The sequence below is a fragment of the Stegostoma tigrinum genome, chromosome 5 (assembly GCF_030684315.1).
Source record: "Stegostoma tigrinum isolate sSteTig4 chromosome 5, sSteTig4.hap1, whole genome shotgun sequence".
Classification (NCBI taxonomy): domain Eukaryota; kingdom Metazoa; phylum Chordata; class Chondrichthyes; order Orectolobiformes; family Stegostomatidae; genus Stegostoma; species Stegostoma tigrinum.
Genome location: NC_081358.1, coordinates 38,861,026 through 38,883,499, shown reverse-complemented (window position 1 = coordinate 38,883,499; position 22,474 = coordinate 38,861,026).

The window sequence follows — 22,474 nt, the reverse complement described above, 5'->3', positions numbered from 1 at the left end:
TGGTCTTCCAGTCTCTAGTCTTGACTGATGATACAGGATGAAGAAACAGCAACAAGAAAAAAAACGTATCAGTCAAAGCATTGCCTTAGGAGGCAAAATGTTGTGCAATCAACATACACACAAAAAAAACTCAGAGAACAGAAACATTATGTAAAAACCTGATGGCCTTGTTAAAACCCTTTATGATTAAGCAGAAAGCCTTATTGAAAGTCAATTAATGAAACAGCAGAGGGAGTACAGTACTATACTGAAGTGTGGCTTTGACCCTTGAAGACTTCACTGCAACAATCAAAACAAATAGAAGTAAATTGTTTTCAGCATTGACAACATAGTTCGTTCTGAGTACTCTCTGAGTTCAGACAGACAAAAGGAGGTCTGTTACCGAGAGTCCTAAGTGGCAAAAGCTGCTCACTATTCATGCTTTGGTCTTGACCTTTAAGGAAGAAATCCATATGCTTGGAAAGTTGGGTTTCTTTGTTCTCCTGTTTGGATCTGTTCTTGTGGAGGAAGGGGAAGGAAAAAAAGTAAGACACCAAGGCAGCAAACCGGCCATTTGTACTGGTGCACTTCTTTGACCCTACCATCCCTGTGAGAGAAATAAATGTGTGATTCTTTTATACAGATCCTCGGCCAATATGCGCTTTGTCTTGAGCTTTCAGCCAATCCTGCTCCCCACACATTGAAACACCGATCAGGAGTATCTCAGGCTGTGGATGTCTGCACAGATGCATCCTTTGAAGCTGTTAAATAAGGCTCTTTGACTCCTTATGTTCTGTAACGTTCCATGATTTGTCTTACCGAGGGTAGTACAATATCAAATGTTGTGTTCAGCTCTCACTGCTGCCATCATATTTGACATGATGAGGCTAAGCCACCAGGCATGCTTCAGGTAGATTTGCTGCCATCAGTTCTTCTTATTGGTATTAGTCTTAGTTGGGTAGAATTCCTACACAAAGTGTTCGGTAGTAGCAAGGCTCAATCTTAATAAACCATAAAGGGGTATCACATAATCCTTATTATATAGTTACATTACATGTAAGATATGTTTGTTTTTTTGTCACATCAGGCTCAATTTAAGATGAAGGCACATTCAACCCATACAGTTTCTAGATATAAATTAGACACTGGACACTCAGGTTAGCTGTCCCAGGAACAGTGCTTTATATCCTAATGGAACAAATTTTGTCTTATGAGGTCAGTTAACCCTTTCAGGTATTAATCGATTTATTCAACAAAAGTAGTTGTCAAGTGTAATGACTAAGGGCTCTCCCTTCGCACCTTCATTCCAAACTGGTCTCTTCTCTCGTATTGATGTCCAGACCATGTGATCATTTACATCACCATGATTTACATGTTGCAGCGGAGAAAATGATGTGGACCTGACCATTCCTCACAACTGTGTACTGGTGGGTCTTTCGACTAGGCTGCTTTAGCGGCGGCTGAAGGCCTGGTGGGGGTGATCCAGGATTCCAATGGAGTTCCAGTCTTCAAGCCCAGAGCCATGGAATGGACTAATGAACTTTGTCTTAAATTCTCTGTTATTTCCAATGTTTTTCTTTGTTATGTTGTTGTGGAAGGCTGTTATTCTGAACATTTTATTTCTTAATTTTTCTAATTTATTTCTATGATTTTGTACTTCCGAAGGTTTGTAATGCTGGATTCTTTAATTCGCCATTTTACTAATTTTTTTCCCCAAGAATTTGTACTGAAGAATCCATATCTAGGTACCATGTATCCAAGATAGTATCATAAGTGACAACTTATAAAGTTTTAATGTATTCATGTGAGTACATGTGACAATAAATTCAATTTATTCATTTAATTCATTCATACCACACACCCCTAGATTTCTCTCCTTGTTCAATATTATTCATTACTTTTTTACATGACTGCAGTATTATTGTTTGCATAGGTAATTATTAACACCATCATTCACATTATTTCTAAATTAACATCATTATAATCATCATTGCCACCCATCCACAATACCCTCCCCCGCCAATACAAGTTCCAAATTTTGTAGTCAAAGATGATCTGGAACTCTAAGACTGGATATCCCATTCTGGTTTGCTTCAGTTCAATGTTAGAGTGTTGGTGTTGTATCGCATCTGGAATAGTTGTACCACTTTGTAAACTGTCTGATGTAGTTTCGGTATGGCTGTCCGACATTGTATAATTATCATTTTTGGCCTGATTTCTTTGTCCATGAGTAAGATAAATACCTTCCTGTTTCTCCTGGTTGTCCTTTTGTAGTTTAGATGAGATAAGATCTCGGTTGATCTGCCTTTCGGATGACTGTGGCTTCTGAATGCTTGTCTCTTAACTAGACTTTCAGCCCTGGCTTCAAATTGATAGGGTTTTCATCCTGCGTCAAGAGATGTATGGCCTCCACTGCTTTTTACTTTGGCTTTTCACCAATTATTTTATCTTATTCTGGTCTTGAGAGGTTGTGCTTAGCCTGAGGTTGTGTTGTAAATTTGGTGGATCCATTTTTAATCTCCAAGCCGTTAGCAACTCTGCCGGCCTTTGAGCAGAGCAAATTCTCAGTCTAGATTCTTACACCTCAGTTATTGTCACAGTTTGGATCAATCTTCCTGCCTCTCTATTTGATTGAGGATGGAGTAAAGAACTGTTGCTTGCGTCTTGTCAGGCTCACACTAATCCATGAGTTGTTTCTCATCAAATTAAACCAAATTTTGAATGTGTAGAGGCACTTTTGAGATCTCTTTGAAGCTAATAATTAAATTCTTTCCTGTCTTCATTCTGAAGTACTGTATCTAAACTGCCTAACAGACATGGATGAATATTTGGGGGGCCCGATTTGAGAATGTCCGACTTACAAGCACTTGTACTTGTGAATGCGAATCCCATGCAGAGATGTAATTTTAAATATCAGATATATAGACATTTCCTGTATTTATGAATGGCTGCTTTATATTGTCCCGCATTGTGCTCCGTCTTTGCGTACAAATGGACGCAGGAATGAAACCTGTTCGCAAACTGGTGACTGCCAGCATGCACTTCAGCTCAGTAATGAGGTTTCCTGATTTTATAATGTCCAACATTCATTTTGTCCTCAGTGACTAAGCTTCATGTTGTTTTGTCCATGAAGATCTGTGCCTCTGGACTTTGGAGTTTTATGTTCACTGGTTTGACTCTCACAGATTTCAACCCTAAGAATCTCTGTCAGTATTGAAACAGCTGAGCTTGTGTCAAATTTAAATTCTGTTTCACACCCTAGTCCCTTCACATTGATGGCCCAGAATTTGTTTTGCTTTTTTTGGGCATCACCTCGCAATTTTATCTTCACATTCCCTTATTGCTTGATTTCCACATTTCAGAGGCCTTGTCCTGCCTTAGGAGTCTTCCTTCTTCACCTTTGTCCTTTGGATTCTCTTTTAACTTCAGACCATGGCTCAAGAGAATTCTTCCCCATTCTTTATCTTAAGATTTGAGCTAATACTGTTAACTCACACATTGAGCTACTGAACTGAAGTATATCTGATGGTCGGTGACTGCACGTATACTGTCCCTGAAGATGGTTTCTCTTTATCTCCAAGTAAAGATCTTCAAGTACTTATGTACTGTAACGCTCATTTATTTGTGCCCACACATAGTCAGTTATCAAATACGGCTCTCAGTTATAGTGTCTAAGACCTTTCACTTCACATCCTCTTCCTAGATCAGTGACAGAGTCAAATAATTAGTTGCTCATCATGCTTTACATGAATCTCATTATACCAACACTATGCTTGCCTTTGCAGCTTGCTGAATAAAGGGATCCTAATTTCATTTTGCCCGCAGCATCTTGGAATAAAAAGGAGCATGTCCCAGGCGGGGAGTAGTAAATGATTTATGCCTGGAATAAAATCTGGATCAAAATTTGAGATCAGAATAAAATTTAGAATAGGGTTTATGATGTAAAGAAAGAAAGCATGCGTCGTCTAAAAGAATGTTTTGAAAATAAAAATAACTGTCATCTCCTCCAATCATTTCAGAGTGCTTTACAGCAAAATCATTAATTTTGCAGTGTAGTCACTGTTGTAATGTAGGAGACGTGACAAGACAATTTACACACAACAAGCTCTCACAAACAGTAATGAGATAATGACTAGGAAACCTGTTTTTGTGATGTTGGTTGGTTGGGAATAAACATTGGCCAGAACACCAGAGAAAATTCCCCTGATCTTCTTTGCAATGTACCATGGGAGATTACCTCCTCCTGAGAGGTTGGATGGAGACTCACGTTGACATCTCATCCAAATAATGACACATCCAACAATGTAGTACTACTGGAATGTTAGCATTGAGCTTTGTACTCAAATTTCTGACGTGGGACTCAAGAGAACCTGCTCATTCCTGTCTTGCCAGAACCATGGCAAAGTCATCTCAAATAAAGCAACTGCGATGTAATATTTAGGAAGCAATTAACCTCTTGACCTTTGATTGATTTATACACCGTCTTCCTCAGGAGAAACACAATGTGTACATAAGAAATGGTTTGATGGGTTTAACATATTTTTCTCCATACTCTCAGATTTTGTGCGGCCTGTGAAAACCATGTTGTGCAACTGGTTTCTAAGGATTAGATACATTTAATGCACAGCACTACATAAAGAATGTAAGAACACCAGAACCAGGAGCAGGAGTAGACCCTCTGGCCCTTTGAACCCACTCTGCCATTCAATAAGATCATCGCTGATCTTTTCATGGCCTCAGTTCCACTTACCAACTCTCTCACCATGACCCTTAATTTTGAGACTATTCCTTCTTGTTTTAGTTTCACCTGCCAGTGGAAACAGCCTCCCTACTTCTTTCCTGTCTATACCCTTCATAATTTTATAAGTTTCTATAAGATCCCCCCCTCATTCTTCTAAATTCCAATGAATATAATTCCAGTCTACTCAGTCTCTCCTCATAAGCCAACATTCTCAACTTCAGAATTAACCTAGTGGAACCCCTCTGCACCTTTCCAGTACCATTACATCCTTTCTCAAGAGAGGAGACCAAAACTGTACGCAGTACTCCAGGTGTGACATTACCAGCACGCTACACAGCTGCTACATAACCTCCCTGTTTTTAAATGCAATGCCTCTAGCAATGAAGAACAAAGTAATAGTTCTTTTAATTGTCATTCTTACCAAAATGAAGACTTCACATTTATCAATATTGTACTCCATCTGCCAGACGTTTGCTCACTCACTCAAACTATCAGTATCCCTCTGCAAACTTTCAGTCTTCTGCACACTTTGCTCTACCACTCGTCTTCATGTCATCCGTAAACTTTGACACACTACACGTGGTCTCCAACTCCAAATCATCTATGTAAATTGTAATTAGCTGCAATCCCAACACTGATCCCTGAAGTACATCACTGACTACTGTTTGCCAACCAGAAAAGCATTCATTTATCCCCTCTCTTTGCTTCCTGTTGATTAACCAATCCTCTATCTTTACCAATACACTGCCTTGTGTCTTTATTTATGCAGCTGCCTTTTGGAAATCTAGATACACCACATCCACTGGGTCCCTGTTGGCCATTGTGCTCATTATGTTTTTGTACAATTCCAGTAAATTAGTTAAACGTGACCTGCCCTTCATGAAACCATGCTGTGTCTGCCCAGTTGAACAATTTCTGTCCAGATGACTTGCTACTTCTTCCTTGATGGTAGATTCAAGCATTTCCCCACTACAGAAGTTAACTGGCTTATAATTTCCCATCTTTTGTCTACCTCCTTTTTTAAACAATGGTGTCACATTTGCTTTTTTCCAACATTGGAACTGTCCTAGAGTCCAGCAAAGTTTGGAAAATTACCACAAGCACATTTACTATTTCTCCTGCCATCTCTTTTAGTACCCTAGGATGCATTCCATCACAGCCAGGAGACTTGTCTACCTTCAGCTCCAATAGCTTGCTCAACACTACCTCTTCAGTGATGATGATTGTTTCTCGGTCCTCCCTTACCTTCGTCACATTGTCCTCAATTATTTGCATCCTTTCTTGTGCAGACCTACCCAAAATACTTGTTCAATGCCTCAGCTATTTCCTCATTGCCCATCATTAAATCCCCCTTCTCATCGTCCAAAGGGCCAACATTTACCTTAGACACTCTTTTTCATTTAGTTTGTTTGTTGAAACTTTAGCTACTTGTCTTTATGTTCTGGGTTAGTTTACTCTCATAATCTATCTTACTTTTCTTTATAGCTTTTTTTTGTGGCCTTCTGTTGGCCTTCCAGGTATTCCCAATCTTCCAGTTTACATGGTGCCAGTCATGTCCTCAAGATAATTTCGTCTTAAAGTGTGGTCACTGTTATTGTTGTTGGCTAAAGACGCAGGAAATGTGTTATCAAGATAATTCATGCAAGCAGAAATGATTGAGAATGACCAGTTTGTCTGCTTTTGATGATATTGCCCTGTTTACTGAGTGGCACAAAACCCCATAATAATGCTTTGGTCAGGCTAATAATATTTTTACCAATTACTTAAGTGCCGAGCTGTAGCGGTTACTGGTGTATTGTACCAACAATCATCCAGACTCTGTGCTGAGTACAGGGCCTTTATCAGTAGTGGAGGATACTGGTGAATCTTATCAGAAGAGGCATTTGTCTTAGATAACAAGAAGTTATACACTTGATTGCAATAGCTACAGTTTATATTAACCTGCTTCAAACAATCACTTGGGAAAATAAGAAGCTGTGTAGAATACATCTGATCTTCAGGTATCTTATCTAATGGTGTACATCAACTAATGATCATGCTATTTCTAATAATTATGGGGGTTCTACATTGTAGACCTATTTGAGTGCCAGAAGTGCCTCCATATTCTAATAGTATCTTTCATTTGGACATATCTTCTCGAAATGACTGATAGTTTTACAAATACAGCATCCCATTCTCTTCTCTAGACAGAGTCTGTGCCGGTGTGGCATTATTGTTTCATTGCACTGACATTGACTTTTAGGATCAGATGTTGTGCTTAGTCTCTGTGTAGGCATATCCTATGCCTCTTTAGAGAGTCCATGCCTTATAAAACGAATAGAAACTGCCTTCCAGAGGTGGGCAGTTCTTCACCTGTATGTGTCTGTGAGGCTTCCTGGGTTTTTTCCAGCATAATTTGGATTGTTTTCTCCAAATTTAAACTTTCCTTGGATTTTAAGAAATCTGCCAAAACATCGGGAATTCCAATTGCAACTTTATCTTTTATGAATATCAATTTTAAAAATCCCTAGTCACAGCTTTCTAATAGTCTGTCGAGTTTATTAATGAAATTGTTAATGGATTTTCCGGGGAGCTGAAATCTGTCATTAAATCTTACTTATTTAAAAACTTGGTCTCACATTGAAGTAATCATCAAAACTTTTTAAAATGTTCTCGATATTTTCTTTAACGTTTTGACAATTACAAACTTTGTTCACTACAATATTAAGTGAACACCAATTGTGTACTAACTTATTGAGGTTGAGGTGCAGTGTTTAATTGTTAAGCAATTCTATACCTTGAAAAAACTGAAAAAAACTGTGGCTGCTGTAAATCAGGAACAAAAACAGAAGCCGCTGGAAAATCTCAGCAGCTCTGGTGGCACCTGTGAAGAAAAGTCAGAGTTAACATTTCGGGTTTGGTGACCTTTCCTCAGAACAGTTCTGAGGAAGGGTCGTCGGATCTGAAACAATAACTCTGATTTTTCTTCACAGATGCTGCCAGACCTGTTGAGCTTTTCCAGCAACTTCTGTCTTGTTCTATATGTTGAGAATTATCTTCTATAAGATATCCAATTTTGTGCTTTTTTTTAAAAATGGCCTATTTCTGACATTAAATCTTTGAGGAGATATTATTTCTCCTTCCATTTCTTCTCAGTGTACTTCTTCTCACTGTAAAGCTATTTTAAATATGTAGCTTTTCAATACTGTTTGTAATCTGCTGTGCTTAACATTTGTATTCTTGCAAACATCAAAGCTGTTTTAAATTCTATTATAAAATTCATTTACTCTTGTAAATTATTATAGTAATACTGATTTATGTGAATAGTAGTCTTCCTGTGGGTCTTTTTGTTCTCTCTCTCTCTCGCTCCCTCTCTCGCTCTCTGTCTTGTGTGATGACAATTATTCGAATAGGAACCCATACTGTAGTTTCATGCATCAGTGTCTTTGTTAGTCAGACTCTTTATGTCAACTAAAGTCGAAAGAATTGGATGACCAGACATCCTGATTAAGCTGGGATAGTTCCAAATTTTAGCCAAACATTCCAGAATCCTGACACTTTACTCACAATTGCTTAAAAATCCTGGTTTCCACCTTCTCCGTTTTGGACAAGGGTTAAACAATGCCAATGGAAAGACTTCACCAGCAGGGTTTCCACTCGAGATGTTCTCACGGGATTTGGTATAGTCAGTAGCTCACAGCAACCACAAGTTGGCTGAAAGGGAGCTGTGTGGCATTCGGTGCAACTCCAGGTAAAAGTGCTCATTGAGGAGGCCAGAGAGAAACAGTTTGTTATTGCACCAAAGAGGGACACATCTCACAGACTCTCACATCATCTTCATGTAAATCTCAAGTTAATTGATGTGTCCCTGGTTCAGACTATTGAAAATCTGGTTTCCCTAGGCCTGAGTGAAAGCGCGGTAGGGAGGGGAGTGGGTTAGTGTGAGGGAGTAGAAATATCGTACGATGAGCTGAAACTTTAACACTTGCAAAAATCCCCAAGAAACTTCCAATTCTCCCTCTTCTGAGAGTTTCAAACGCAAACACTGTCTGCAAACAGCGTCGTGTTTTCTATTAATGTAAAACACAGATGTGAAAATAATGATTGTGTACACAGTCAAAACTAACCTAAAACTCTAGGGAACTGTAGGGCTTAGTGAAGTTGGCCTGGCTGCAAATTGGGTGGCCTCTACTAGAAATGTGAAAGATAACATTCAACCTGTGAGGTTTATTTTCATGCTTTTAACACTCTGATTTGTATCGCATTATAACTAATGTGTGCTTTCCTGAAGTCTCCAATTTATATTCCTTCATTTTATTTCTCCCAACAATTCATTACGACTGGTGATAATGATCTAAAGTGGCTTTGTTCAGAAACAACGTAATTCTATATTCAGTAACACTAGATGGCAGTGTCAGGGGTCGTGCAAAGTAACAGTCACCAGGCCAAAAAGGGGACCTTAATGCTCCATCCCTTTAAAACAACAGAAAATGAGTTTAAGTGTTTAAAAACTTCTTCCGATAATTCAGTGTGAGTGTGCAACATGATCGTGTCATTGATATTTAAATTTCCTTTTTCGTTGGGAGGGATGTAAATGTATTTCAGAGAAGGTGATCACATCTTTACCTGGAATAGTTGGGTTGTCTTTCACTGTAGTTTAGAAGAATAAGAGGTGGCTTGACTGAGACATTCAAGATCCTGAGGGATTGTTAATCCGCTTAACCTACATATCTGAGGAAGGGTCTCCAGGCCCGAAATGCTAACACTGACTTTTTCTTCACAGTTGCTGCCAGACCTGCTGAGCTTTTCCAGCAGCTTCTGTTTTTATCCCTAGACACTGAGCACAACTTAGCATGGCCAATCCACCTATGCCACACATCTTTGGAGTGTGGGGGAAAACTGGTGCACCCAGAGGAAACCCAGTCAGTCCTGGGGAGGATGCACAAACTCGACACAGACCATCACCTGAGGATGGAATTGATGGAATTGAACCCAGGTCTGGCACTGTAAGACAGCCATGCTGATCACTGAGCCACTGTGCCACCAAACATTTCCTCCTTTGGAAGAATCAAAAACTAGGGCTGACTATCAGCAAATGGCCCATTTAAAATGATATTGAGGTGAAATTTCTTCTCTCAGAGAGTTATGATTCTTTGGAATTCTGTTTCTGCAGAAATGGTGAAAGCAGAATCCTTGAATATTTTTAAGGCAGAGGTAAGTGGATGCTTGTTAAAGAAGGAAAAATTATCGGGGTTAGGTGGGAAAGTGCATTTGAGGTTACAGTCAGATTGGCTGTGATTTGTTTGAATGGCAGAGAAGGCTGAATGGTCTACCCTTGCCACTTGCTTGTAAGGTCCTACACCACTTCTGCATGACAGCACCAGTCTGTGCCATAGGAGTTGAGGCATCATGCTATGGCTGGACAGGACATTGGTAAGGCCACATTTGGAATACTGCATATAATTCTGGTTGCCCTGCAGTAGGAAGGATGTTGCGAAACTGGAAAGGGTGCAAAAATTATTTACAAGAATATTACTGAAACTGGAGGGTTTGGGATATAAAGAGAGCTTGGACAGGTTTACACTTTTCTCCCTGGAGAGTAGGAGACTGAGCGATGACCTTATAGTGGTTTCTAAAATCACGAGGGGCACAGGTAAGGCCAATAGCCAAGGTCTTTTTGTCAGAGTGAGGGAGTCCAAAATTAGATGGCATAAGTTTACGGTGGGTGGGGAAAGATTTAAAAGTGACCTGAGGGGCAACGTTTCACGTGGAATGATCTGCCAGGGGAAGTGGTAGATGTGGATACAATTCCAACATTTAAAAGACATTTGGACAGGTAGGTGGGTAGGAAGCAAACAGGAAACCTACCATCATGGATGAGTTGGATCGAAGGGTCTGTTTCCATGCTGTATGACTGTATGACTTTGCCAACAAGACCACTGCAGCAACTTGTCAGGGGTCCTTTGACAGCACCTTCCAAACATAGGGTTGTTTCTACCTGGAAGGTTATGGGCAGCAGATGCATGGGAACAGCACCACTATCAAGTTCTCCTCCAAGCCACTCACCATCCTAGACTTGGAACTATATCAGCATTCCTCCGGTGCCACTAGGTTAAAATCTGGAACTTCCATCCTAATAGTAATGTGGGTGTAGCTGAATGATAAGATTGCAGGAGCACACCTTCTCAAGGGCAATTTGGGAAGGTCAATAAATGCTGTTCTGCTAGCGATGTCCAGAGCCTCAGGAAGAAATGAAGGGACAGGAAAAATTATAGGTTTCATTCATACCCTGGACTGATTTGTCTGATCACAGTGGGGTTAGGATTAGGAGTACTATCATTGACTCCAATGTCCTGAGTTGAGAGGAGAATCTTACACTAGAATGGAATGCCTGATGGCTGTGGAATGACTCGTGAAATATGTATATTTTATTAGCGTGAACTGTAAAAGGGCTAGAAAAAGCAGTGAGAAAGACAACAGGATTATAATCAGCTGCAAGAAGAGAACAGGCTTCTAAACAGGGAGGAGAATGATGCTACTTACAGTGATGTGGAATGCAATACAGAGTGATTAGAGTGTCAAACACCATAAGCAGCAAGCGACAGACAGGGCTAAGCAATTCCACAATCAATGGATCAGACCTAAACTCTGTCGTCCTGCTATAGTCTGCCGTGAATGGTTGTGACCAATTAAACAACTCCTAAGAGGGGGAGGATTCCATGAATATCCCCATCCTCAATGGTGGAAGAGCCCAGTACATCAATGTAAAAGATAAAGCTAAAGCATTCACAATAATCTTCAGGCGGAAGTGCTGAATAGATAATCAATCTCAGCCTCCTTCCGCTTCACAGATGCCAATTTTCAGCCAATTCCACATGATAACACGAAACAGTTGGTGGAACTGGATACCAGACTGTAGGTGCTGATAGCATTCTGTCAATAGTCCTGAAATGTTGTGCTCCTGAACTTGCTGCTTCCCTAGCCAAGTTGTTCCAGCACAGTTACAACACTGGCATCCACCTAACAATGTAGAAAATTGCTCAAAATCTCCCCTTCCCCCACTGCATCCCTAAACCAGCCCAGTTCATCCCCTCCCCCCACTGCACCACACAACCAGCCCAGCTCTTCCCCCCCACCCACTGCATCCCAAAACCAGTCCAACCTGTCTCTGCCTCCCTAACCGGTTCTTCCTCTCACCCATCCCTTCCTCCCACCCCCAGCCGCACCCCCAGCTACCTACTAACCTCATCCCACCTCCTTGACCTGTCCGTCTTCCCTGGACTGACCTATCCCCTCCCTACCTCCCCACCTACACCCTCTCCACCTATCTTCTTTGCTCTCCATCTTCGGTCCGCCTCCCCCTCTCTCCCTATTTATTCCAGTTCCCTCCCCCCATCCCCCTCTCTGATGAAGGGTCTAGGCCCGAAACGTCAGCTTTTGTGCTCCTGAGATGCTGCTTGGCCTGCTGTGTTCATCCAGCCTCACATTTTATTATCTTGGAGTCTCCAGCATCTGCAGTTCCCATTATCTCTTAGAAAATTGCTCAGATCAGTGCTGTACACAAAAAGCAGGACAAATCCAAACCACCAAATTACTGTCCTACAGTCTACTCTTGATCATCTGTAAAGTAATGGAAGATGTGATCAACATTGCGATCAAGCAGCACCCACTCAGCAATAACCTGCTCAGTGACCCCCTGTTTGCGTTTTGCCAGGGCCACTCAGCTCCTGACCTCATTACAGGCCTGGCTCAAACATGGGCAAAAGAACTGAATTCCAGCGATAGGGTGAGAGTGTCAGCCTTGGACATCAAGGCCACATTTGGCTAAATGTGGCATCAAGGAACCTGAACAAAACTGGAATCAATGGGAATTGGGGCAAACTCTTTGTTTGTTGGAGTCATACCTGGCACACAGGAAAATGATTGTACTTTTTGGATGTCAGTCATCTCAGCTCCAGGACACATCTGCAGGAGTTCCTTAGGGTAGTGTCATAGCCCCAACCATCTTCAGCTGCTTGATCCATGACCTTTCCTCCATTATAAGTGCCTAAGTTCAGATGTTTACTGATTATTGCACAGTATGCAGCATGATTCATGACCCCACAGAAACTGAAAAAGTCTCTGCCGAAATGCGGCAAGACTGGGACAATATCCAGGCTTGGGCAGACAAATGATAAACATAAGTTGATCCTCACAAGTGCCAGGTAAAGATCACCTCCAACAGGAGAGAACCTGACCATCACCCCTTTTCATTCAATGGCCAACTCTGAATTCCTCACTATTAACGTTTTGGGGGTTACCATTGACCAGAAGTTGAACTGGACTAGCCATATAAATACACTGGCCACAAGAGCAGATCAGGGTCTAGGAATCCTGCGGTGGGTAACTCAGCATCTAACTCCCCAAAATCTGTCGGCCATCTACATAGTGCAAATCAGGAGTCTAATGGAATATTCTCCATTTGCCTTGATGAGTGAAGTTCCAACAATGCTTAAGAGGCTTGACACTACCCAGGACAAAGCAGTTTGATTAATTGGCACCATATTCACAAATATTCACCTGCTCCATCACTGACGCTCAGTAGCAGCAGGGCACTCCATCTACAAGATCAACTACGGAAATTCATCAAGTTCCTTCGAAAGCATCTTCCAAACCCAAGTGAAGCTCATTCCTTTAGAGTATTGATTTGCTCTTCAGGATCCTGTTCTAAGGAATTAGTGTGCATATTGGATTAGAAATATCATGATTTGATGCTTGGTGTGAACATCACTGCTGCCATGATTTATCACGGGTTTCTGATGCCATGTTATGAGTCTGGGTTCAAGGCTGACTGGTTGAGGAGAAGTCAAAGTCAAAAACTGTTTTCAAGCTGAGGAATCAGAATGAAACGTGACCAAACATGGCAACCATAGATATACCAAGCTCCGATTTATAACTAAATTAGGAATAACTAATCTACTTTCTTCATGTATTCATGTTTATTGAAACTCTTTCTCATTCTAGAGTGTTCTAACTCTATTCACACTGTGTTCTTTATGGTTAGTGATATTCAGCACACTGATATCATCACAAGATTGCTCCAGGTTTCTGAAGCCATGACACTACATAAACAGCAACCACAGAGAGTGGGAGAGAGATGGAGAGAGAAAGACAAAGTGTTATAAACAGTGGCGAGAGAGAGTGTGAGGATATAGATAGCAGTAAGAGAGAGAACAGGGTTATAAAAATTAGTGAGAGACGGAGCAGGGATATACACGGTAGAAAGAGAATGAGGTGATATAAACAATGGCAAGAGAAAGAGTAGCATTACAAACAGCAGCAAAAGAGTGAGGATAAATGATAGCAGGATGATTTAGGGGAGGTGATGGCCTAGCGGTATTATTGCTGAACTGGCAGAGACTCAGGTAATGTACTGGGAAACTGGGTTTGAATCCTGCCATGACAAATGAATTTCATTAAATACTGGAATTAAGAGGCGAATAGTGGTCATGAATCCATTGATGATTGTCAGAATAAAAATATCTGTCTCACTAATGTCCTTTAGGGAAGGAAACTGCTATCTTTATTTGGTCTGGCCTACATGCGTCTCCAAATCCAGACCAATGTAGTTGATTCCCAACTGCCATTTGGGCAATTAGGGATTGGCAATAACTGCTGACCCAGCCAGTTGCACCATCATCCAATGAATGAATGAATAAGAATTTGCTGGGAGTAGCCAGAGGGCAAATTTGGTAGGAGTAACCAGAAGGCAAAGTACAGTACTAATGGTAAGATTCTTAGTAGTGTAGATGAGCAGAGAGATCTCGGTGTCCATGTACACAGATCCTTGAAAGTTGCCACCCAGGTTGACAGGGCTGTTAAGAAGGCATACAGTGTTTTAGCTTTTATTAATAGAGGGATCGAGTTCCAGAACCAAGAGGTTATGGTGAAGCTGTACAAAACTCTGGTGCGGCCGCACTTGGAGTATTGTGTACAGTTCTGGTCACCGCATTATAAGAAGGATGTGGAAGCTTTGGAAAGGGTGCAGAGGAGATTTACTAGGATGTTGCCTGGTATGGAGGGAAGGTTTTACGAGTAAAGGCTGAGGGACTTGAGGCTGTTTTCATTAGAGAGAAGAAGGTTGAGAGGTGACTTAATTGAGACATATAAAATAATCAGAGGGTTAGATAGGGTGGATACGGAGAGCCTTTTTCCTAGGATGGTGATGGCGAGCACGAGGGGGCATAGCTTTAAATTGAGGGGTGGAAGATATAGGGCAGATGTCAGAGGTAGTTTCTTTACTCAGAGAGTAGTAAGGGAATGGAACGCTTTGCCTGCAACGGTAGTAGATTCGCCAACTTTAGGTACATTTAAGTTGTCATTGGATAAGCATATGGACGTACATGGAATAGTGTAGGTTAGATGGGCTTGAGATCGGAATTACAGGTCGGCACAACATCGAGGGCTGAAGGGCCTGTACTGTGCTGTTATGTTCTATGTTCTCTGAAATAAAGGTGCTGCAGGGTGGATGAGTGAACTGACAAGGGCACCATTGGACAGGAAGCTATTTAAGGAGGATGAGTGATGGAATAATTTAGTAGATCGGTAGTATAATTCGGGGGATCAAAACAGTTCTCTGCAACAAAGAGTGAGATGCTAGAAGGCTGTGTTGCTGCCCTGTGCCGGGGTTCAGAGCAGCAGTTCTGGGATAAAGAAAAAAATTATAGTATGAGGGAAGAGGATCAATTTATTGTGGTCCATATTGGTACCAACAACACAGGCAGAATTAGAGGCAAGGTTTAGAGAATTAGAGGATTATGAGCTACTAAGTGCTAAATTAATAAATGAGGAGCTCAGATAATCCTTAGAGTACCATCTGAGCTACAAGCAAACTGGCATAAGTCAAATAAATTTAGAGTTGAATGAGTGGCTCGAAGATTGGTGTTGGTTTTGATTTGTGGGTCATTAGCATCACGATTGGCCAAAGTGGGAGCTGTATTGTTGGGATGGTTTTCACTTGAAGCATGGGATCAGTGTTTTGATGATTCTTATAAGTAGGACAGTACATAGGGCTTTAAAGTAAATAGCACAGGTAAGAGTTCAAGTTAGAGAAGAAGTAGTAAATTAAAGAGTTGACAATACTTGAACACAAGATCACAATAAGGAGGGTATAGAGTGTGGAAAAAGGGACAGTTTGTGGAAATTTAAGAGTACACAAGTGCATTCCGTGAGAGCTTCTGAAAATAGTACAAAGACAGAACTAAAGTCAATATAGCTGAACGTGCATAGCACTCGTAACAAAATAGATGAATTGGTGTCTCATTACAGAGGCATGGGTACAAAATGACAAAGGTTAAGACCTGAATATTTAAGGATATATGACATTTTGGAAGATAATAAACTAGGACAAGTTGAGGGATAGCTCTGTTATTTAATGATGACATTTGTAAAATAGAGAGAGTTTAACTTAATTCTAAAGATCAAGGTGTATGTTTGGGCGACATACAAGAGAAAGGGTAAAGGTAAGAAATCTCTTTTGTATAAGATAATAAAGTGTGGAGCTGGATGAACACAGCAGGCCAAGCAGCATCTCAGGAGCACAAAAGCTGACATTTCGGGCCTAGACCCTTCATCAGAGAGAAATCTCTCTTGTACATAGTTTATAGACTCTGAATAGAAACTGTGCTACAGGACAAGGTAAATGGAAGAAGTAATAGAGACTGATTAGAATCATGCAGAGATAATCATCTACATGTAGATTAAAGGAGTCAACTCAGCAAAGTTGAGTTTATAGCGTACTTTTGTGATAATTTCTTGGAGCAGCATGTTCTAGAATGAACCAGAGAGCAGGGTCTTCTAAATCTGGTAATGTGCCATGAGTCAGGCTTAGATACTCCAGGTAGCAGAGAATGTGTCCTGAACTAATTTCACATTCAGTTCTTGGAAGAGAAGACCGAGTCTAAGACAAGTATATTAAACTTAGATAAGGGCAATTGAAAGAAAATGAAAATAGAGCTGGCTAATGTGAACAGGGAAATTAGGTTATGGGGCAGTCATCAGAAATGCAGTGGCAGATCGTTAACACTTAGGTGATACGTCATAACATTCAGCAAAGATATATGCAAGTAAGTAAGGAGGACATGTGGGAAAAGATGCAATACCTGTAGATAAGTAAAGAAGTTAAAGATTGCACGCAATTTTGAACAGATCAGTGATACTTTAGAATATAAAAAGACTGTGAAAAAAATAGCTAAAAAATAACAAGGGAGAAACTAGTGTTTGCGAGCAATCTACCTTGAAATATATAAAAAGCCGGTAAGAGTTGATGCAAATATTTTGAAGGGGACTAGAGTAAGGTGAGTTTGGTCCTCTAGGTAGTGAGTCTGAGGCATTAATAACAGAAAATAAGAATGGCAAATGGATTGAATTTATACCTGTCTTCACTGTGGATGATGCAAATAACACCTCAGAAATATTTATAAATTACTTATATGGAGGGAGAAACTTAAAACAATTGCAGTCACCAGGAAAAAGCTACTGAGAAAATTAGTCTGACAAATCCTCAGATCCTAATGCAGTTCATTCTTGAGTCTTAAAAGAAGGGGCTACTGAGCTTGCCTTTGCAATGAATTTATTTTTCCATAGAGTCATAGTGATGCACAGCACAGAAACAGACCCTTTGATCCAACTTGTCTATGTCGACCAGATATTCTAAATTAATATTCTAAGTTAATCTAGTCCCATTTGCCAACATTTGTTCCATATCTTTCCATATTCTTCTAAACTCTTCTTATCATATACCCATAAATTTAAATGTTATAATTGTACCAGCCTCGACCATTTCCTCTGGCATCTCTTTCCGTACATGCACCACCCACTGCATGAAAAAGTTGCATCATAGGTCCCTTTTAAATCTTTCCCTTCTCACCTTAAACCTGTGCCCTCTAGTTTTGGACTCTCCTACGCTGGGAAAAAGACCTGGGCTATTCGCCCTATCCATGCGCCTCATGATTTATAAACCTCTATAAGGTCACCCCTCAGTCTCCTACGCTCCAGGAAAGATAGCCCCAGTCTTTCCAGCCTCTGCCTTTAGCTCAAAGCCTCTGAACCTGGCAATATCCTTATAAATCTTTTCTGAATCCTCTCAAGTTTCACAACATACTTCCTATAGCACGGAGACCATAACTGCATGCAGTATTCCAAAAGTGACACAACCAATTCTTGTACAGCCACAAAATAACCTCCCAACACCCCCCCCCCCCCCCCCCCCCCCCCCACTCAATGCACTGACCGATAAAGGCAAGCGTACCAAATGGCTTCTTCACTATCCTGTCTACCTGCAACTCCACATTCAGGAAATATAAATCTGCACTCAAAGGAGATACAATCAGATTGGAAAAAGCAGCAAACTACAGTTAGCTTAATATCTGCCAGAGGAAAAATGCTTAAATCAGTTATTAAGGAGATTGTTACAGAACACTTAGAAAACCTTAATACAATCAGGCAGAGTCAACATGATTTTGTGAAAGGGAAATTATGTTTGCTTACTTTATTAGAGTTCCATGAGAGAGTTACAAACAACATGAGTGGAAGGAAACCTAAAGATGTCATGTATTTGGATTTCCAGAAGACATTTGACAAGATGCACATCAAAGGTTACTATAAAATAAGAGCTCATGATATAGCGTGTAACTTACCACCATTGATATCAGAAACCTGAGCTAACAAGAAACAGAAAATATGGATTTAGTTTGGCATTAATTAAAAAGTGATTCCTAATTCATCTGAAAGAGGCCTTTCATTCTATACTGTCTATGGCAATTCTTTTAAAGAACTACTCAAATAATCCCACTCCTGCTGCTTCTTCTCCATAGCCCTTTGGGTTTTCCCTCAAAAAAGGTTTATCCATGTCTCTTTTTCAAAAATTACTATTAAAACAACTTACACAAGTGTCTCAGACAGCAAATTCCAGAACACAATAACTCTGTGTTTTACAAAGTAAAAACACTTCTTGTCATATTTGATAACAAAGTGTGGAGCTGGATGAACACAGCAGGCCAAGCAGCATCTCAGGAGCACAAAAGCTGACGTTTCGGGCCTAGACTCTTCATCAGAGAGCTATATTTGTCATATTTGCTTTGATTTTATTTATTGTTTACTGCAAATCTGTGTTCTCTGATTACTAACTTTCCTCTCACTGCATTGAAATCCTCCATAATTTTGAATTTCTCTATTCAAGCTCGCCTTAACATTCTGTGCTCTAAGGAGAATAACTTGAGTGGTGAACTAGACTTGGGATTTCCTGGACAAGTAAGAGATAAGAGGAAAGAGAGTTGAGCTTATCTGTCTTGACCCCTATCCAGTGGAAATTTCTGTATTTGGTTATCTGTATACTACTGATGCACACTATAGAGCAATAGCCTGTTCAGTCACTGCCCATGCTCCCATGAACAGTGGGTTTCCTCCAGGCACTCCAGCTTCCTCCCAAATCCTAAAATGTGCAGTTAGGGGGTTTGGCCATGCTAAATTTCCCATAGTGCTCAGGGATATCCAGGAAAATTAGCCGTGGGAAATGCAGGGTTACAGGGATAGGGTAGGGATGTGGGTCTGATTGGGATGCTCTTTGGAAGGGTGTTGTAGACTCAATGGGTCAACTGGCCTGCTTTCACATTGATGGCATGAAAAACGCACTGCTCATTTGCTTATTTACTCAGCTAATAGTTACATGAAAAAAATGCAAATTTAAAGCTTTCAGTTGGCTAGTTCTGGAGCATTCATAACTGTAATGGTGAGAAGATTAATTCAAGGGAGAAGCAACAGAGTTGCTGCTATGTACAGAGCCAGAACTGACTCCAGAGTGGGTTAAAGACAAGATTGGTGGGTGAAAGGAGTTTTATGCTATGAAAGCATGAAGTATAATCAGTGAGTGGTGAAAATGTAACCCCTCCATTTTACAAGCTCAGGATATTGTAAAATAATTTCGATTTAGCTTATACCTTGAAGTACAATAACTGCAGCAATGTAAGAAAGGCCAAGTGAACTTCACATCAAAGTAGCTCATTATCAGATTTGATACTGGGTCATAGAAGGATGTTTTAGCCCAACTGGGTCACATAGGTAGGTCTTAAGCAGCATCTTAAGGGAAAAAATAGATCTGGATAGAAGGAGAGGCCTAGGGAGGGCATTCTAGAGTTTAGAACTCCGGCACCTGATGGCACAGTGATCAATGATGGTACATTGGAAAGTGGAATGTTCTAGAGACCAAAATTGAGGGCCAATGGGCTGGAAGAGGTTATAGAGAGAGTGAAGAGGGGGGACATGAAGGGATTTGTAAACAAGGATGAAAGCTTCTAATTTAAGTCGCTGCTTACTGGCAGCCTATATAGCCCAGAGGGTAAACCAGTAAAAAAAGCAGTAATATTTGGAAATGGATGCATTAGTTGTACTGGAGCTTCAGTCAGTGGACGTGATGGAGAAGGGACTTAATGTGAATTAGGGCAATTGCTTTCTTTTTCATTGCATCCTATAAAAGAAAATCTGATTTAAAATGATCTTTGGTCAGCTGCCTCTAGGAAGGCTCTATTTGTTTCCGGCAATAGTGAGTGACTGCCTGTTTTAGGCCAAGCAGCCTTTTCCATGAGACCGCCTCCTTCTAACTGGGTTTTCTTTGTCATTCAAAGCCTTGTTCAGAAACTAATTAAGTCACGATTGCTTAGCAGCTGGAATAACTTACGGAAATGTTACCATATGTGGGCAGACTAACTCCAAATGCAGATCCATTAATGGGAAAATGTGTAGAGGAAGTGGCAAGGCTCCAACGATTAATGTCTCACCTCCGAAGGTGTGAGACCTCTTAAACCTCTGACTGGAGAAGTTTCATAAATCAGGGGCGTGGGAGGCGGAAATGGGAGCCAGTCCCACGGACCTGAGGTGGGGAGGTGTGGGCCTTCATTATTTCAGGTGGAATCTGTATTTCCTACTCCGTTTAGAAAAGGCACAAAGGCTACCCTCAAGCTGACCCGAACTCAGCCCAGTTCAGCGGGCATGTCGGGGGGTGGGTGGTGGCACCCTTTGGCTTCCCAAGGATTCTGCTCCATCTGGGAAGATATTACTTCCTTTGCTCCAGTCTGGGCCTGAGGTACCCCCTCTGGGGAACGGCAAGCCTCTACTTTTGCGAACTGCCATTTCAATGGGGTTCTCCGCTCCATGACACTGCCACAGATGCCAGCTCAAACCAGGTATGTTTAAACAACATCATTTCCTGGACATAGAAGAGGGCACAAGGCCCGTGCCCCTGAGCTCCTTGGGATTGATCCTGCCCCTGGCTTCATTCATTTACATCGGGGAGATGGCTGAAAAGCATGGAATCATCACATTGTAGCTTCACCAGTGATTTGCCACAAAACCCAAACTCCATAGATAAATGAGATTTTAGTCATTGATGTATGAGGTGCTGGCACAGCGGGCAGCGTTCTTAGTTTTAGGTCAGAAGGTTTTTGGGTTCAATTCTCTCAAAGCCGATGTGTAATTGAGCTTGACATTTCAAGTGTAGCACTGACAGAATTCTGTTGGTGGTCTTCAGGAAAGAACTCAAACTAAGTTCCCTTTCGATTTCTCAGATGAATATAAATTATCTTGTGGCACCAGTTTGAAGAAGGGCAGAGGGGTTTTCACTGGTAGCCTGGCCAATATTTTCCCCTCTACTTTCATGGCAAAAGCAGAATTAGTCAGTCAACGTCATGTGTCATTTGCATGATCAACATAATCAGTTAGTTTGTTTCCTAATCTAGAACAGTGATCACACTTCCAAAATACTTATTTGCCTGAAAAGCCTTCTGAGATTCCCTGAGCTCATGAACAGTGCCTCAGAAATGCACATCTTTCATTTTTTTCCCTGTTTTGTTGTTGGTTGCCATTTCACATGAACACAGCCAAGTATAGCTTTTGTGATGTTTCTTATGTACCTGATGGTTTCCACAAAACGGTGGTTGAGGTGACCAACAGCCTGGACAGGTTGCCATTGATGGACACCTTGATTTTGGATCAGTTTAAGAAACAGCTTAAATACAGTTTTATAGAAGTCCTACGGTACAAAAGAGGCCATTCAGCCCATTAAGTTTGCACCAACCCTCCAAAGAGCATCGCACTCAATACCAGTCCCCACCTTAACCCATAAACCCCATATTTATCATGCTAACCCACCTGACCTGCACATCTTTGGGCCCAATAGAAGCCCACACAGACACAGGGAGAATGTGCAATCTCCTTATAGACAGTCATCTGAGGTCAGAATCGACCCCAGGTCCTTGATGCTGTGAGGCTGCAGTGCTAACCACTGAGCCACCATGCAGCATATCCTGAAATTTTGATTATTTATAGAGCCCTGAACAACTCCACCATTCTAAATCTCCTTGCTGGTTAAGGTGCTCCTCAAAACCTACCTTTATGATCAATTTTATGCTTCTTAAGTGTATCTTACATGTCTCAGCAGCAAATTTAAATTGGTAACACTATGCAAAATACAAATTCAAGTTCCTGTCAATGTACTTCAATTGAGGGCTCCCCAGTCCACATTATAATCTTGTTAGTAAACCTGAAAAGAAGACTCATCCCCAAAGTTATATCGGGATTATGGAATAGTTCTTGTTGAGATTCCATGGAAATCATTTTTTATGCATTCTTTGACAGCAAAGGAAGCTTTCAGACAATCATTCCCTGCCAACATTTGCAGTTTCAGACTATATTCTGGTGATTACTATGACTCTTGTTTAGTCATTCCATAATCCCATAAATCCA